Below are 13130 nucleotides of genomic sequence, written 5' to 3'. Positions count from 1 at the left end.
TAAGGATCCTATAATCCTTCATCTATTAAAGGAATGACAGGTACACAAATCTGCACAAATTATAATAATATCTAAATTATAACTAACACAATATTTGATTGTTTAATATCCTTTAATAGAATATTTGGCACATCTTAACAACCAAGTTGCCTGACGTGCCAATTCAGTGTCAGAAATTTTAGCCACCAAGATCAGTAAACATGCAACTGTAGAACTAAACATGGCTGTTGCATTCAAGATGCTGAAAATCCAGAAACCTGGTTTATGAGCCAGAACAGCCATCCCTATTTTTTTTTGAATTTGGGTCATCAGAACTGTATAGACCTCCTAGAATACTAAAAAAAGCAGTAAATGTCAGAGAGAGAATCAAAGTGGCCACAACTAATAATTTTTCGGGATCGTTTAAATGCGAATCCATTTTGGGTGATTGTTGGCGTTGAAGATCCAAAATGCCATTTAACTTCAAGGATGCGCCAGCTTCGATCAAAACCGAATTGGCTACAAGCTGCACGAATTAGAAAAGTTAAGAAAAAAAGAGTTTAGAAATTAGCATAAGAAGTTATGCATCATCAACAAGTAAAATTCGAGCTTTGGTATGTAATGAGAGAATAAAATGAAAATATGCAGCAAATTATAACTCTATTATTCAGACGTATCCATGATGAAACCAAAAGATTAGTTCTCACTCAAGTATCATATAATAGAATTTAATCTATTTTTGTCATTTTTTTATTTTATTTTATCCTCTTTGATACACACATGGTACTCTATAGCATGACATGGGGTGAAACCCTAGTATATCATTCTTAATCATACCTTTCGAAGAGTCTTCTGAGTATTTAATTCCAATTCAACAATATCTCGAGCTGTTAAATCGCGGTTATCGGTGATATTCACGTTAATCCTTTGGTCTTGTGCTATATAATACAGAACTTTTGGAAATAAATTTATGGAAGCCAAATGCAATGGCTGTTTCCATCATTATCTCTATGTCATATACACTAATTAATATCAATTGTCTTGTGCAGAGATTCAAGACTCCTACTCCAATTCCTGAGAAGCCACTTACATTCTTAAGGAAAGCAATTGCAAAACATTTAGTTAGATTATATAATAGTTCATAGTTATTAGATTTAAAATACATTAGAACATGTTGATTTATAGTTATTAGACTTTGTACATTATATGATGTAAATATTGACTATTGTGTTGAATTTGTGTTGTTATGATATTGTTTGATATGTAGATATATTTTTGTGATAATGGATATCACAAAAACAGACCTACTATTAAAAAATATTGTAGGAGAATAGGCCTCGGTTGTTGCAAAACCGAGGCCAAAGGTTACACGAAAATTTTAAAAAAAAATAGGGTTTTGGTCGCGGTTCAAGCAGGAACCGCTGTCATATCCCAACGTTATTACGTCGGTTGTGGCAAAACCGAGGCCAAAGGTTACACGAAATTTTTTTAAAAAAAACAGGGTTTTGGCTATGGTTCAAGCAAGAACAATTGTCATATCCCCAGGTTATTACCTCGGTTGAAACCGCGGCCTAAAGTGTCAGACCTTTTTACCTCGTCTGTATATGCCACGATTCTAAAATCGAAGTGTATATTAAAAAACAACCGTTGTCGTTTCCTTTTGCTGTACTAGTGTAATAACATATTAAATCATATTAAAAGGTTAAAATAAATTAATTATTTATCAATTTTAAATTAAAGACAAAATTTTAAAAAATATGTAAAAAGTTAACATAACCTTTAACTGTTTTTGAAAAACGATTTTATGTTTAGTTCTTCACCGATTTTCGGACTGTTGAAGCTTTGAATAATTTTCAAAAGTTGGTAAAGACTCGAATATTTTCTAAAATCGTTTAAATTTTTAATGATTTTCAAAAATCTTTAATAATTTTTAAAAACTGTTTAGACTTTTAATGATTTTCAAAAATGTTTAGATCGTAAACGATTTTCGAAAATCGTTGTTGAAGATTTTCAACATATATTTTAAATAATTATAATAATTAAAATCAGAATTTGATTTTCTGAAAAAAAAATTCTAACATATATCTCTTTGTGAAAATTATTAAAATAAGAAATTAGAATTTGGTTTTTCAAAAATTGAATTCTGCCTTACAAAACCGTGCTATTTCATATACGCTATCTTCGTAAATTAAAAAAGAAACTACATTAGATGAGAAAAAAAAATCCTGGGGTAAGGTTGAACCACCTTCATCTGATAAGCATAATCCTAATTCATGTGAAGACTCTAGTTCTAATCCAAAGTCTGGCAGTGCCTCTCTTGAGTAAAATAATTCCATAAGGAAAGGCTTGGTTTAAAGCCAGTGTCTCTGAGAAACCAGGATCTCTGTTTAAACTTTAACAAAGCTAATTAAATAACCCTAAATTTAAATTTGTAAACCTGTATTAGATACCTCATAAAATATTTAACAAAGTTAATGTCGGAGGATTAAATTTACGAGTTTCTATAAAAGAAGAAATAAAAATGAATTAAAGTTTCAAAAAGGAATTGCATGAGAATTGAAAAATCAAAATCATATTTAACACTACTTTGAATACTTTAGGTGTTTGGTATTAGTATTTTTTTTTTTACTAAAACAATCATCAAAAGTTTCAAGTTTTTAAAAAATAAATTACTGTTAAAATTCTATATTCAAAACAGTATCATGTTTTCTTTTAGTATTTTAGATTAAATTGAACGATAGCTAAGGAATAACCATCTTATGCATAAAGACTTTGATATTAGTTGATAAATTAAAAAAAACAAATTGCTTCTAACATAATATTGAGACACAATCTAGCATGCTCAAATAACGTCCAAATAAGAGCAAAAAATGTTGAGGGTAAAAGGGAAAAACCTAAATCCTAATTTAATTTTTTCGTTTCTTTTTGTTAAGGGGAAGGTAGCAAAAGCAATAAATAAGCAAAATAAATTTTAACCAAACAAAACTATCAGCTAAAATAGAAACCTTCAGCTGCGGGGTAACAAGAAGATTACATAGATTTTGGATATGTTGCCACAACATGAAACATTTTAAAATTATTATGCATGGAATAGTAATCTTATGTTCTTTAAATTAGTGCAAAGATTATTGATAAACAATTTGGCAAGTGTACCAATTGTTATTGTAGTAATAAAATATCGTCCTCTGAGATTGAAATAGTTGAGTACTAGATTACTAATTCGTATAATTTTGAGCAACCATAAGTAAAATAGTGAACATAAACAAATGACAATTCAATTAAGATAAACAATGTTAGAGAATTGAATTTTTGTATGCTTTCATATAAATTCTTAACCCTTCCTAATTGATGTGCAAATTATAATTATCTCATTGAGTTTATTAAGAGATTGAGTTTATTAAGAGCTTGTTTACCCTAATCCCTTAGATAGGCAAACGTATTCATCAAATTCTAACCCCCAATCCCTTAGGCCAGTTATAAAATTTAATGAAGTTATGGAGAACAATTACCATCTCAATTGTAAACTAATTAGCTATGCCCAATTTCCCAATTGTGACAATTTCTAATCTGCTCTATTTACAATCGCAAGCAATCCCCAATTTTCCAATTGTGAAACTGCTCATAGAGAAAGACATTCAAAACATAAATAGAACACTGAGATAAATTAAAATTAACAAAACATCAATTGAAAAGGTTCAGAAGTTATAATCAAAGTACTAAATCAATTCTCTAACAAAAGGAAATTAGTTCTGCATACTGGAATAAAAAATCACCCAAAAACCCCAGGGAGAAGAAGAAGAAATTTGCGTTCTAGATCCTCTTCGTGTCCGTCCGTTCAATCCTCTCCGTGTCCGTCCGTTCAATCCTCCATCCTACGTGCGTTCCCCCTCTAAATTAGTGGAATTGGTCCGTTACTTCTCTTAGTAACTGTCTCTTTTTGTTTTTATGCTTTTTTTCTTTAATCTTTAATTTCACGTAATATAAAATCCACAATCTGGGTGTGAACCTCTCTGGTTTCCATTCTGCACACCTTAGTTAATTCCACAGGTTGTGGAAAAAACGCAGCTCAGTTATGGAGCTCTCTAGTTTTGAGTCTACATCTCCTGAAGCAAATCCACAGGTTGGGTAAAAAACCATAATTCAGTTGTGGCGCTCTCTGATTTCACCTCTACATCTTAAGCACTTATTCTTCCTGATTTGTGATTTTAACCCTCATAAAACACCTATTAACAAGAAAAAACACAAAATCCAACTGTATGATCCGAAACAACTATAATGCTTAACAAAATGATTCAATTAATATAATTATGCATGCAAATGGCCTAAACTAACTACTAATGCAACTACATTTTATTTACCTATCAATTATCTCAATCCATTATACCCTTTTACATCATAACTTCAAATAATAGATATTCATCTAATAACATGCTAAATATTAATTTTCATAATCAAAGTCCATATAATTTCAACATATAGTTCAATCCACTTGCTACACATGCTCTTTTGATTACACAAACTTCTCCTTGTCCTTGATCGCTTTCTCATAAAATGAATCTTCTGGCTTATTGACGTAATCTAGTAATCCAATAAAAATCCTAAGACCACGTCCCCGAATAGGACGAAATTGAAGAAGATTAAATCTAACCAGGGAAAAGGACAAGAATACACTTAATATTTGTCCTAAATAAATTAAAATTAGTACGAGTAAATCATTAGGGTCTAGAACTAGAATTATAGCACTCCAAAATACAACTGGCAATACTGAAAAGGAAACAAGCAAAAACTGTATTGCCCACCAAGTTGCCTTATGTGCCAATTCAGCGTCAAAAGTTTGAGCCAACAAAATAAGTGCAGATGAAGTTGCCGAACTAAACATAGCTATTGTGTTTAAGATGGTGAATAAAATGAAAAGTGGTGTATGAGCCAAAACAGCCTTCCCTCTATTTTTTGGATTTGAGTCATCAGAACTGTATAGACCTCCTGGAACAGCCAAAAAACCAGTAAATGTCAGAGTGACAATCAAAGTGGTCACAACTAAGAATGTGCTGGGTTTTTTAAAATGCAAATCCCTTTTTGGTGATTGTTGGCGTTGAAGGCGCAACATGTCATTTAACTTCAAGGATACGCCTGCGTGTATCAAAACCGAATTGGCTAGAAGCTGCACGAATTAAAAAAAGTTAAGAGAAAAAAGAGTATAAAAATTAGCATACGAAGTTATGCATCATCAACAAGTAGAATTCGAGTTGTGATTTGGTATGTAATGAGAGAATAAAATGAAAATATGCAGCAAATTATTGTAAGGAGGTTCAACACACACATACACATACATATATCCACAGTGGGACTTTGTTTGTACCCAACAATTATAACTCTATTATTCAGACATATTCACGGTGAAACCAAAAGATTAGTTCTTACTCAAATATCATATAGTAGAATTTTATCTATTTTGTCATTTTTTATTTGATTTTATCCTCTTTGATCCACACATGGTACTCTATTGCATGACATGGGGTGAAACCCTAGTATATCATTCTTAATCATACCTTTCGAACAGTCTCCTGAGTCTTAAATTCCAATTGAACAATATCTCGAGCTGTTAAATCGTGGTTATTGGTGATATTCACGTTAATCCTCTTGTCTTGTGCTATAAAATACAGAACTTTTGGAAATAAATTTATGGAAGCCAAATGCAATGGCGAGTTTCCATCATTATCTCTATGATTTATAGCACACTGATCGATCTTCTGATTCCGCAATAGGTGTTGTACCACTTTAGTTCTTCCATACTTCGCTGCAATGTGAAGAATATTTTAACCTTTTTGATTGAGTAGAACATAAGGATTAATGGGCAATTCATGTCGAAGGAATTCTTCGACCACCTCAACATGACCCCTTTTGCAAGCAACATGAATGGGAAAACTTCCCTTCTTGTTCCGTTCTAGGAGACTTTGGTTTGATTTCTCTGATAAATTTTGTAACAATATACGAAATCCTTCAACATAACCAGTGTAAGCTGCATAATGAAAGGGAGTACCCCCTTCTTCATCTCTCAAGTAAATTAGCTCCTCTCTTTTCCCTAATATCTCTCTTATTAGATCTAGAATTCAACAAAACAATGTAAATTAATTAAAATCTTGCAAACAATAAGATTAAAAAATATTAAATACATATATTGTACTAACAGTTTTCAAACTATTTAGAAATTAAACATTAAATAATTATGTTTTTTTGGTCTATTAGAATAATATCATTTCAACCCTTTAAATCGACTTTATAGTATGTAAAAATGTCATAAAGAGATGGCAAAGTTGGTAAGTGTTGATTCATACAATAGGTAAAAGTATTTTAAAATATATATATATATATATATATATATATATATATATATATATATATATATATATATATATATATATATATATATATATATATAACAGGCAGACATTTCAAATCTATTTAATTCGTTGATAATGAATATTAGCTATAACGACATTTGGTGTGAAGAATTAATACCAGGATTCCTTTCTCGAAGGGCTGCATGGAGTGGAGAGTTTCCGAAACACTGTGGAAGTGGTTGATCAGCAGGAAAGGGAATTTGTAACAGAAGATTCAAAATTTTCAGATCTGGACTCATAACTGACAAGAACAGTGGTGAAGACCTGGACTTGTTCAGATAATGTGCAACAGGCTCATCTGCATGTAAAATCTCTTCAACCACACCAAAATGGTCACTATAGACAGCTTCATGTAAAGGAGTATTCCCATACTCATTTGTTTCTCTTGTTATCTCCTTATCCTTCAAACCATCGTGTTTTGACTTCTCTATGGCATACTGAGACAGAACAAGCTTGACTATAGTGGAGTTCTTGGACCTCACAGCAACATGAAGTGGAGTATCACCTCTCACATTTCTCCTAGTAAGAAGCTCAGGAAATTGACAAGAAATCAACTCTGCAATCTGTTCACTCCCAAAATCTGCGGCCACGTGAAGCAGTGAATCACCTGCCCATGTTACCTGATCAAAAATATCAGACAAAGGCACCTTCCTTTCTGCACATTCTTTCCCCAACACATCAACAAAGTTGTTGGGAAACAGCGGTACTTGTTCCCTCCTCTGTGAACCCCAAAATGGGAACTATGCGGAAGCGTAAAAAATGAAAGCGTAGGAAAAGAGAAAATTAACACTGGAAATTTTAACGTGGAAAATCTTCTCGGAAAAAACCACGGGACCTAGTCCAGAAAAATATCTCCACTATAAAAGTAGGATTACAGTGTTTCTCTCACTCTCTGAGGATCTCTCAATAAATCTCACCCTCTCGGATGGTATACAAAATTCTCTGTATCACACACTCACAAAATAGACTCTCTCTATTTTTCTCTCACACAATTGTGACTTCACTTCTCTCTCACGTTCCCTCCTATGGTTTCTCACTCAAAAATTTGAGTGGCTTTGCTTCTCTGTTGGTGTGTCTTCACTTCTTTGCTTCTACCCTTTTATAGAAGGGCTTCACACAAAATACCAAAACAGCAAAGCTTAAAACATGGAGTAAAGCATGGAGTAAAACATGGAGTAAACCATGGAGCAAAACATGGAAAAGCATTGACCCTTAATTTAGGGTGTGGGACCCATTTATGTTTATCCAACAAAACTCCCCCATAAACTTAAATGGATCTTCTTTCCCATCTTTGCATCTTGACTTAGTTGAAAAAAGGTACTACGACACCAGCACCTTCACAACAATCTTCAACCTTCTTGGTTGGTATTGACTTAGTCATCATATCAGACCAATTCAAGTCTGTATGGATTTTCTCTATCTTTAATTTCTTCTCATCCAGCGCTTCTCGTATCCAGTGATACCGCACGTCGATATGCTTCGAGCGTGAATGGAACATGGGGTTCTTGGTCAGATGGATGGTACTTTGATTATCACAGTTCACCACATAATCGTCTTGATTATGTCCTAATTCACTTAGGAAATTCTTCATCCATAACATCTCTTTAGAGGCTTCAGTCACCGCTACATACTCTGCTTCAGCAGTAGACAATGTCACACATTTTTGTAGCTTTGACTGCCAAGAAACAGCTCCCCCTGCAAAAGTAATCAGATAACCTGATGTTGACTTCCTTGAATCGACATCTCCAGCCATGTCTGAGTCTGAATATCCGATTAGCTTTAGATTTCCATTGCCAAAACACAAGCTTCTTTTGGCAGATCCTCTTAGATACCTCAGTATCCACTTAACAGCTTCCCAATGCTCCTTTCCTGGATTTGACAGGAATCTGCTCACAACTCCTACAGCATAGCCAATATCTGGCCTTGTACAAACCATTGCATACATAAGGCTACCCACGGCAGAAGAGTAGGGTACCTTGCTCATTTCTTCTTTTTCTTCTTCATTCTTTGGACATTGCGACTTGCTGAGTTTGAAATGTCCAGCGATTGGAACACGAGCAGGTTTGGCATTGTGCATGTTGAACCTTTTGAGAATCTTCTCAATGTAATCTTCTTGAGATATCCATAGCATTCTTCTAGAACGATCTCTGGAGATTTTCATTCCAAGTATCTTCTTTACTGCACCCAGGTCTTTCATGGCAAAAGACTTGCTCAATGCTTTCTTGAGAGCAGCTATTTTAATTTTGTCCTTTCCTACAATCAACATATCATCAACATACAAGAGAAGTATGATAGACTCACCATTTTCATAATGCTTCACAAACACGCAATGGTCTGCGGAGGTCTTCTTGAAATTATGTTGGATCATGAAGGAATCAAATTTCTTGTACCATTGTCTTGGAGCTTGCTTCAGACCATAGAGGCTTTTCTTCAGATGACACACCAAGTGTTCTTTGCCTGGTTCTTCAAAACCCTCTGGTTGCTTCATGTAAATTTCTTCTTCTAGGTCTCCATGTAAGAATGCTGTCTTGACGTCCAGTTGTTCAATCTCCAGGTCTAGTGTTGCTGCCAGACCGAGAATCGCTCTAATGGATGTCATCTTCACCACTGGTGAGAAAATTTCATCAAAGTCTATTCCTTTCTTCTGGTTGCATCCCTTCACGACAATTCGTGCTTTGTACCTTGGGCTTGGGTTGTTCTCTTCATTCTTGAGCTTGAACACCCATTTGTTCTGCAATGCTCTCCTTTCTTTTGGTAGTTCTACCAAAACATAAGTCTCATTTTCCTTTAAGGATTGCATCTCTTCTTCCATGGCTTGCAACCATTTGCCTTTGTCTTCCGTCTCCATTGCTTCTACAAAGCTTTGAGGTTCACCTTCATCAGTAAAATTAACATATTCATCTGAAAAATACCTTCTTGACGGTTGCTTCTGTCTTGTTGATCATCTCAATTGGGGTTCTTGTTGCGGAGCATCCTCAATTGGTTGATCTTCTTCCGTCAGATTAGGTTGATCTGTTTCTTCAACGATTTCATCAAGTTGTAACTCTGGTTCGGCTTGATGAGTCTCTCCCCCTGAGTTGTTTATCACAATAGGGTTTTGATCACTTATCAGCTTAAGTGTTGGTTTCTCCACTTTCTTGATGTCTTGGATTGTCTGATCTTCAAAGAACACCACATCTCTGCTTCGAACAATCTTTCTGTTTGCAGGATCCCATAATCTGAAACCAAATTCATCTCTTGGAGAACCAAGGTATATGCACTCTTTCGCTTTAGCATCGAGCTTTGCTCTTTCATCTTTCGGAATGTGAACTGATGCCTTACATCCGAAGACTTTCAAGTTGCGATATGAGGCCTTTTTACCGGACCATACTTCTTCTGGTATCTTACCGTTTAATGGTCTTGAAGGTGATAAGTTGATCAATTGAGTTGCTGTTAGCACTGCCTCCCCCCAGAATGTCTTGGGAAGTTTTGCGTGAGACAACATGCTTCTGACCTTCTCGGCAATCGTTCTGTTGAATCTTTCAGCTACACCGTTCATTTGAGGTGTTTTGGGAGGTACTTTCTCATGTCTGATCCCATGAGTCTTGCAATAGTGCTCGAATGGACCTCTGTACTCTCCACCATTATCACTTCTCAAGCATTTCAACTTTCTACCAGTTTCACGTTCAACAGAGGCGTGAAACTCCTTGAAGATTCGTAGAACTTCGTCTTTTCTTTTCAATGGATAGACCCACAATCTTCTAGAGTGGTCATCAATGAAGGTAACAAAATATTGAGCACCACCAAGGGACCTTTCGGATGTTGAACAGACATCTGAATACATAAGATCCAAAATATGCTCTCTTCTACTTCTATTATCAGATTTATGGAAAGATACTCTGTGCTGCTTACCTGATAGGCAGTCTTCACATAATTCAAGTGGTTGGCCTTTTATACTCTGGAGATGATCTTTCGCAAGGATCTCTAATCCTTTATCGCTCATGTGGCCCAGTCTTTTGTGCCATAACTCCTTACTTTCTTCTTGAGCAACATTTGTCTCTCCTTTGCATATCTTTCCTTGCATGACGTACAAGGAGCCTTCCTTTTTGCCTCGAGCAACAATCATGCTTCCTCGGCTAAGTTTCCATTTTCCATCTCCAAACTGGTTGTTCATTCCAGCATCATCTAGCTTACCAACTGAGATAAGGTTTAGACGCATTTCTGGTACATGTCTTACCTCTTTCAGCACAAGTTTGTTTCCATTTTCTGTTGTCAAAGTCACTTCTCCTATGCCCACAATTTTGCTTGTGACATGATTTCCCATCTTCACTGTTCCAAAGTCTCCTTTTTGATACGATGAGAAGAATCCCTCATGAGGAGTAACATGGAAAGATGCTCCGGTATCTACTATCCAAGTGCAATCATCGAAAGCAATATTTAGATAGTTTACCTCAGTGATAAGGAACACATTCTCATCATTTGATACAACCGCTGTTGTGGTCTTTTCTTCCAACTTCTTTTTGGGATCTATCACATCAAGGTGTACAGTTCCATTCTTCTGATCTCTTTTCAGGAATCTACATTCTTGCTTCTTGTGACCATCTTTTCCACAATAGAAGCATGTTAAACCTTTGGAACGAGACTTGAATCTTCCTCGTGACTTTTCACGTTTTCCTTTGCTTCTGTTTTCACTCCTTCCTCTATTCTCAACAACATTGGCTTCTGAGTGACTACTCGATCCCCTTTCTTTCCTTCTGGATTCTTCATTCAGTAAACTGTCTGTGATGTTATCCAGACTGAGCTTTCCATCTGGTGCTGAGTTACTGAGAGTGACCACCAACGTGTCCCAACTCTCCGGTAGAGAACTAAGGAGTAAAAGAGCTTGTAACTCGTCATCAATCTTCATATCCGCCTTCATTAGTTGGTTCACAATACCTTTGAAGGTGTTGAGATGCTCGATCATATTCTGGTCGTCAGTGTACTCCAACTTTACGAGTCGTCTGACAAGGTGAGCTTTATTTCTGGGAGTCTTCTTTTGAATCATTGATTCAAGCTTTGTCCATAACTCATACGCATTGGTATAAGTCGATACATGCTCAAAGAGACTTATGTCGATGTATTTCCGAATCATAGCCACTGTTTTACGATTCAGAATCTCCCAGTCTTTTTCGGCCTTCCCTTCTGGAATTTCCGGATTTGTGATCGGTTCATACAAATCCTTGCAGTATAGATGGTCTTCCATCATCGGCTTCCAGTAGGAGTAATTATCCGCAGTTAACTTGAACATGTCTCCTTCCATCTTGAGTTTCACAGGACCGTGACTTTTCGAACCGGTAGCTCTGATACCACTGTTGGGAAACAGCGGTACTTGTTCCCTCCTCTGTGAACCCCAAAATGGGCACTATGCGGAAGCGTAAAAAATGAAAGCGTAGGAAAAGAGAAAATTAACACTGGAAATTTTAACGTGGAAAATCTTCTCGGAAAAAACCACGGGACCTAGTCCAGAAAAATATCTCCACTATAAAAGTAGGATTACAGTGTTTCTCTCACTCTCTGAGGATCTCTCAATAAATCTCACCCTCTCGGATGGTATACAAAATTCTCTGTATCACACACTCACAAAATAGACTCTCTCTATTTTTCTCTCACACAATTGTGACTTCACTTCTCTCTCACGTTCCCTCCTATGGTTTCTCACTCAAAAATTTGAGTGGCTTTGCTTCTCTGTTGGTGTGTCTTCACTTCTTTGCTTCTACCCTTTTATAGAAGGGCTTCACACAAAATACCAAAACAGCAAAGCTTAAAACATGGAGTAAAGCATGGAGTAAAACATGGAGTAAACCATGGAGCAAAACATGGAAAAGCATTGACCCTTAATTTAGGGTGTGGGACCCATTTATGTTTATCCAACAAAAGTTAACCACATCCCCCTTTTCAACAGCATCATAAAGCTCAAAATTCACAATATTTTTCTCCCAAACAAGTTCCTTATGCAGTAGTAGTGAGGCTGCATCTTCTGCACTTGAGAATTGTGTATTCTTCAGCTCCTCCATCTTCTCGCTCCATCTCTGTTTCCGGCTTGCGTCATCCGAGATAGAAATCTGCAAATGATCATAATCCATGATTATGTGGTGCTAAGGCAAAAGCAATTGCTTAGACAATTGTTTGGTTCATATGTCTATATAAGAATAATAAGTTAAATAATTCAATGGTTATCCTTTTTCGCAATCGGTCCCTTTATTCTTTTTTTTCTTAATTTGGCTTGTTTTGAAAATTTTCATACAATCACATCTTTTCGGTTAATATCTTACTAACACGTTAAAAGAGATGTTACATGTGATTTCATGTTTTTTTTTAAATATTTTTTAAATTATATTTATTGTTATTTTTTAATTTTTAGAAAAATAAAAATTTGTCATATGTTAAATTGAAGTTGTGCCACATACCGTGATATGATATGATATGATATGATATGATATGATATGATAGTGAAAGTGTAATGTGACAATGTGATGTGTAACATCTAAAAAATATAGCTATAAACTATATTTAAGAGTTCTTACATTTACAATAAAATATAACAGTTACAGGAAAAATAAAGTTAATTTACAGTTATCCTAAAATAATCATAAATTAAAAACTTTACAGAAACAATACTAATACACACCAAAAGAACTTACCGATCGATCATACAAGAAGTGTATCGACCGAACGGTTCTACATTAATACAAAAGGAGTACAAGACCGAACAGTCTTGCTCTTAAACTACTT

At 35.2% G+C, this 13130-nt stretch overlaps 1 pseudogene; it reads right to left on the bottom strand.

Moving 5' to 3' along the window:
• Window positions 1-262: 262 nt before the first annotated feature.
• On the bottom strand, window positions 263-7761 carry LOC128196709 (protein ACCELERATED CELL DEATH 6-like; annotated as a pseudogene).
• Between the last annotated feature and the right edge of the window lie 5369 nt (window positions 7762-13130).

This window comes from Vigna angularis, chromosome 5, assembly GCF_016808095.1.
Source record: "Vigna angularis cultivar LongXiaoDou No.4 chromosome 5, ASM1680809v1, whole genome shotgun sequence".
Lineage (NCBI taxonomy): Eukaryota > Viridiplantae > Streptophyta > Magnoliopsida > Fabales > Fabaceae > Vigna > Vigna angularis.
Note: the sequence above shows the minus strand (reverse complement) of the source record. Positions and strands in the feature narration are given on the sequence as shown.